Here is a 6,000-nt window from a genome sequence, read left to right on the forward strand (position 1 = left end):
CTGCAATGAGGTCCCCCCACAGCCTTCTCTTCTCCAGGCTGAACGCTTCTCTAGGCATCCACTTCATATTCCCAAGCTTTTCTGTGCCTTCCTTGCTCCAGGAAAATGAGCTTCTCAGGCAATGGAGCTCCATCTCCCAGAGTTAGAAGCTGCCTGACCACCCACATGCCAGAGGCAGGGGTGGGTAAAGATCCAGGGGCCCACACTCACACCCATGCTACAGAGACAGGCCAGGGATTTAACAAGGGGATTTCTGCCTTGAAATCAAAACCCAAAGGCCAGGCTCAAACCTCTCTGCCTGCCAGGGAAGGAGCAGGAAATGAATCCGATCAACAGAGAGATCGTTACCAGATCCTTCTGATAAAGCCAAGCCGCAGCCTTGCTAATACAGGCCGAGATTACGCTGAGAAAAGGCAATTTTACCTTCTAATTCCTTAAGAAGTCCCATCTGATCCAAGGTAATCCCACCATCCCACTTCTCACTCCTCCCAAGAAGCAATCAAACCTTAGCTCTGCAGCACGTGGCAGATGAGGATTAAATCCCATCACTTCATTGAAGGATGGAGGAAATAAGGGAGGCTCATTCTTAATTAAGGTCAGTCTTCTCTCCCAAGAAAGCTTTTCCTTCTCCCATAGAGGGAACAGAGCTGGAGTGCTTCAGGAATTAAAGAAAGGAGTGTTTTGCCTTTCTTATACCCCAGGAAAACCAGGGGATCCTGGTATCCTCTGTCAGCCATCAGGTTATTTTCTTCCTCACAAGGGAAGAATTAACGTAAATTCTTGAGCCAGAAAGCTCTGGCTTTCCCATGTAGTCTGCCCTATGTGTCCAAGGGGTTGTCAACCTCTAAAAAATCCTGTGTTTAGTCTTCTTGATGAAGTTTTGTTGCAAATAGCTCAGAAGTCAAAGGGAAAGCCCAGAGGGCTTTTATTTAAAAGCTTAGGTATTTTTTAGGCTAGTTCTACCCACTCTGACAAGACTCATCCCCCTGCAGAAACATCCTGTTGTGTACTAACTAAAAACCACAATGCAAAACCTGAGGCAAAGTGGGGGAACAAACAACACAAAGGACATTCAAGGAAGTCATCATATACAAACCAGGGAGTAATTACAGACTGGCTGATGAGCTCACATTCCCCACACTGGCTAAACTCCTGCTGAAGGCTGATACAGCAGGCAGGAACAATTCAGCTTTAGTCACAGAGAAAAATCTGTCTGATTTGAGGGGAAAACTCTGGAGATGGTCTTGGATCTATGTGAGCTTCTGCTCCCTGGGGGCAGGGGACAGCGACCCCCACGGAAATATATAGGGGCCCCCAATACAAGAAAGATGGGGAACTGGTGGAGAGGGTTCAAAGGAACCACAAAGATGCTCAGGTCCCTTCCAACCCCTGTGAGTCTGTAAATGGGAAAGGGAAATCAGCTCCCTCTGCCCCAGGGCATACTGCACACCAGCCTGCATTTTTGTGCCACATCTTCTACTGTTAGATCTCCATTAGGAACAGCTGATGGACTGGTCATCACCTACAAGGGCCCAACCTTACCTGCTGGGAAACAGAAGTCACCCAGAGGGGTAAAAAAAGCCAAAAAAACCCCCAAAAAAGCAGCAGCACTTACTCAAGGTTGCAGACTGACCTACTCCAGTTTGCACAGTAAGGGTCCCAGTTACAAAACAAAGAGCTGCATGCTAAATATAGCCAAGGAGAAGACTTTAATCACTAGGATAGGCTTCATGTGGGGGTGAGGAGAGCCACTGAGGTAGTATAGCACACAATAGATGACAGCCAAATATGAGGTCAAAAAGCCCATTAAACACATCTTGTGATTTCAGTGCACCTCTGTGTCTTCCCAGAGTGGGGGGGGGGCTTGTTCCCAGCCAGGATGAGCAGGGGATGTGCTTGCAGACCATGAATGGGACTCTTTGCAAGGGATGGGGAAATGCTGGTTGTTTCAATGGGCCGCTGCTGTCAGAACTGCTGAGAAGTTTCCAGCACTAATTGGAGGGCAGCAAAGTTTTCAGAGCATGATGCAACAAATAAAGGGGGGGGGGGGGGAGGAATATGTCAAGGGAAGAAAAAGAACAGAGCAGCCCAGAGGAAAGCCTTTGTCAGTGACTATGCTAGAAGTTGGTGCCTTGGTTTGGAAGGAAGCCTTCCTCTGCCCTGCCAGAGGACATGCTGCAAGAGAAGTTTGTGCTGCAGAAGAAATTGTGCTGGTTTTATCACCAAAACACCTTTGTACAGGAACAGCCAGAGACACAGTGCCAGTGACAGCAAGCAAAAAGGGAAGACACACACACCACACAGTCCTGAGCACATCAGTTCCAACTGAGCCAGGCTCTGCAGATGCTGTAGGAGCTCCCACAATGGCCCTTCTTGACAAAAATAAATCCAAACACCCTTAAAACCTCTGCCTTAAATGCCAGAGATGAAGGCAGACCTAACCTGGAACAGCAGATGGATCAGATGATCCCTTAACTTTTCTGCCCCCCCCTCAAACTGTTGTGAAGCCCTTCTGGTGTAACCAACAGCCACCCAGCCTTTACTACACGGTGTAAGTCTTTCACCAGAATAAAACAGGATTCAGTCTGACTGAGAGCTCTAGCTCAAACAATGCAATTCCATTTGCATTATCTTTTTAAAGGAGGATTAAAAAGGCACCAAAAAGTGATTTTTAAAGAGTTCCAAGGTCCAAATACCCAATATCCCTGAGGATTTAACTCATGGCCCTCAAAGGAGGCCAGAGCTGCAGTGCTCACTTTGTACATGGGAGAAACAGACACAGAGAAGAACGACCTTTTCCCCAAGTTTACTCAAAAACCAGTGGCAGAGATGAATAGTTGCCCGACTCCATTAGAAATCCTGACCTCTCTGAATATACAACACATCAACGGATTTGGGAAGCCTTTCCAAAGTGTTTATTTTACAGATACAGAGTGTAAAGGCTTCCTAAAAAATAATCATTTGGCTTTCCCAGGCACAACTGGAGTTATCAAGGGAGTGAGCACCAGAGTTCAGAACGTTAACTCTCAAAATAAACCCAAAAAAGAAATTGAGGTCCCCTTGCTGGATCAGACAGATGGGGATGGGGGGGACAGGGACTGAGCTGGTGGCTCAGGTTCCAATGCAGGGCATTTCAAATTCCTCTACAACTGTGCAGTGGGTAAACACTATTAAAAATAAACCACTGCAAGTACCACCTAAGCTCTGTGCCTGTTCAAGTCAGTGTTATATATGATTCTTTGCTCTGCCCTCCTGAGGCCCCAGCTGGAGTCCTGTGGCCAGAGCTGGGGCCACCAGTACAAGAAAGATGGGGAACTGGTGGAGAGGGGTCAGAGGAGCCACAAAGATGCTCAGAGGGCTGGAGCAGCTCCCCTGTGAAGAGAGGCTGAGGGAGCTAGGCTGGTTCAGCCTGGAGAAGAGAAGGCTGTGGGGGGACCTCATTGCAGCCTTCCAGTCCCTGAAGGGAGCAGAGGAACAGGAGAGGAATCAGCTTGTTCAAAGGGTAGTGACTGGCAGGACAAGGGGGATGGAGTGAAGCTGAAGGAAGGAAGGTTGAACTTGGATATTAGTGGGAAGTTCTTTCCAGAGAGAGTGTTGAGGGGCTGGAACAGGCTGCCCAGAGAGGGGGTGGATGCCCCGGGGCATCCCTGGGGATGTTCAAGGCCAGGTTGGATGAGGCCCTGGGCAACCTTGTGTAGCTCCAGGCCTGGAGGTTGGTGTCCCTGCCTGTGGCAGGGGGGTTGGAACTCTGTGATGCTTGGGGTCCCTTCCAACCCAGACCAGTCTGGGATTCTATGATTCCATTACAATGAATTAAAAACAAAAAACAAAACCAAACCCACAGAATGGTGCTAATGAAATATGACAGCGCTTGGGTTAACTTCTTCACACACCTTGCTTTGTTTATGCTGCAGCTGAAACAACCAAGGCTATTTTATAGGCACAGTTTTTCACTCATTTAGAAGGAGGTAACAAAAACAATGCCAGTGCGTGGGAGTGATTTCCAAAAAGCCTGATGCAAAAATATTGTGGGTTTGATTTTTGGGGTTTCTTTAGCATTTTTTTGCTGCACTAGCAGTAAGTATCAGTTTAAGGTGCCAGACTCAGTCACATGCAGTGAAGTCATTTTTCCACTGGAAGCTACAGCAAGAGCTGCCACACAATCACATAAGAGCAAGAAATTAAAGGCAACTACGAGGAGCGTGAATTTAGCTTGCTCTGCTTGGCATCACAGTTCAACAAAGTACAAAAGAATCACAGAATCCCAGGGGTTGAAAGGGACCTGGAGAGCTCCTAGGGTCCAACCCCCCCCCTGCCAAAGCAGCTCCCCAGCTCATATTGCACAGGGCGGCGTCCAGACGGGGCTGGAATATCTCCAGAGATGGAGACTCCACAACCCCCTGGGCAGCCTGTCCCAGGGCTCTGGCACCCTCACTGGGGAAAAGTTCTTCCTATGCTCTAACTTGCAGCCATTGCCCCTTGTCCTGTCCCCACAGAGCACTGAAAAGGGGCTGCCCATTTCCCCCTGCATCCCATCCTTCGGATATTTATCAACATTAAGCAGGTGCCCCCTTAGTCTCCTCTTCTCTGCAGGCTGAACAGCCCCAGCTCCCTCAGCCTTTCCTCAGAGGGGAGATGCTCCAGGCCCTTCATCATCTCCGTAGCCTCCTCTGGACTCTCTCCAGGACATCCCTGTCTCTCTTATCCCAGGGCAAACACAAACACTCCACACAGGGTCTTCTCAGCAGAGCAGGGAGAGATGCTCTGAGAGCACAGCAGCCCTCCAGAAAGAGCCTCTGTACCTCAATGCAGTGACAGACCCCTGTGTTTCTCTGTATCTGCCAGAGATAAGAGCTTCCACGTGGGGCAGGGAGGACAGATGAACAGCTCAGGCAGGGTTAGAGTGGGACTCAGGGGATACAAATGCCAATTCCTCTCCTAATCAGTGGGCTTGGACAGGCTGTCTTCATTCAGCAACTTACCTTGTCTGGCTCTTTTAAAGAGCTGACCAGTACAACAAAGCCTTGGGCTTTCTGGGGTCCAGCACCACCAGCCAAGGTGCTCCCCCAGGAGAACACAACCCCAATTGTACTGTAAACATCACAAGAGCAGCGATAAGAGACCAACAGCCAGAGAGAGACTGCTGGCTAGCTAACAACAGCAGAAAACACGCTGTTTCGCTCCATTACAGCACCTTGCCTGGTCATTCTCGTGCTCAGACCCCTTAGGAGATGCAAGTGGGAAAACTAATCACAAGACATAGGAAATATCTCCTATATCTTGTTAGTTAACTATCTCCTCTAATTATTACATGTAATTATATATTTATTCAGACATATATTGTAGATAGTTATATAATTAAATATATATAAATTACAATTCTCTCTCATAATTATTTCTTTTTAAGTATCTCCATAAATAAATCAATCCATACCAATGCCTAACACAGGTTAGAAAAAGCTATGTTCAGGTCTAGCTACCTACACCTGGGCTTTCCCAGAGCCATAGAAGTCAGCACACAAACCTTCATACACTCCACAAAGTGGTCCCAATACCACGTATGGGTGGAACTTGCTTTAAGTTTCTGGTCCTCACCAGAATTATGACCCACTCCAAAAAACAAACTGGTAATTTTACTGAGTTTCATGGCAGTATTTTGACAAATAAAAGCAGGAGGCTGAATTCACACCCTTACCCATTATAAGCATCCAGTAACACAAGGGAAGAACCACTGCCATCATACCCTCACACAGCGCATCCCTCGACACCAGAAAAACCCTCTTTGGTTTCTTCATCATTTCTTCTGCCAGAGCAAAAACATGAGCTGGGGAAAGAGGAAGCGCAGCAGGAACTGCTACTTGCTGGAGTAAATTATGGCAGCCTCCAAAGCTAAAGGCAGCAGGAAGCCAGGCAGAAGAGAGGCACATACCAGCCCTCGGCCTCAGGAGATAATCCAGTCCACACTTATCTCAAGAGCATCTCCTGAAACACAGAGGTTTC

The sequence above is a fragment of the Gallinula chloropus genome (genome assembly GCF_964237585.1).
Source record: "Gallinula chloropus genome assembly, chromosome: 19".
NCBI lineage: Eukaryota > Metazoa > Chordata > Aves > Gruiformes > Rallidae > Gallinula > Gallinula chloropus.